Source organism: Octodon degus, unplaced genomic scaffold (assembly GCF_000260255.1).
Source record: "Octodon degus isolate 3935 unplaced genomic scaffold, OctDeg1.0 scaffold00114, whole genome shotgun sequence".
In the NCBI taxonomy this organism is placed as follows: domain Eukaryota; kingdom Metazoa; phylum Chordata; class Mammalia; order Rodentia; family Octodontidae; genus Octodon; species Octodon degus.
In genome coordinates, this window is record NW_004524690.1 from 1,058,390 (window position 1) to 1,058,889 (window position 500).

Below are 500 nucleotides of genomic sequence, written 5' to 3' on the forward strand. Positions count from 1 at the left end.
CAGGAGACTCGCACTCTATTTTTGGGTCCCTCCCCCAAATCCATGATGCCACAGTATCCCAAGAAATACCTCAAACTTCTGAGAGACATTCTACAATGTACCACATCAGTATTAAAATACAAGGTCAGTAGGGCTGGCCAAATAGCTCAGCAGATTCAAGCGCCTGCTTAGAAAGTCGCAGAGGCCAGGGTTCGAGGCCCTGCATGCTGTGCTGGCCATGCTTCCGGGGCCCGCTGAGAGGGCTATTGAGACTGGGTGTGGTGGCGTACCTGTAATCCCAGCTCTTGGGAGGCTGAACACAAGCGGATCACTAAGAGTTCAATTTACAAAGTGAGACCCTGTAGATCCTGCCGAAAAAAAAAAAAAAAAAAAAAGATCATCAATGATAAGCAAAGTTGAGGAAATGCATTGCATCATAGAGGAACCTAAGGAGAAATAGATAGCAACTAAATAGAACATAGGAGCCTGATAAATAAAAATGAGAATAGGCAAAAAACAAA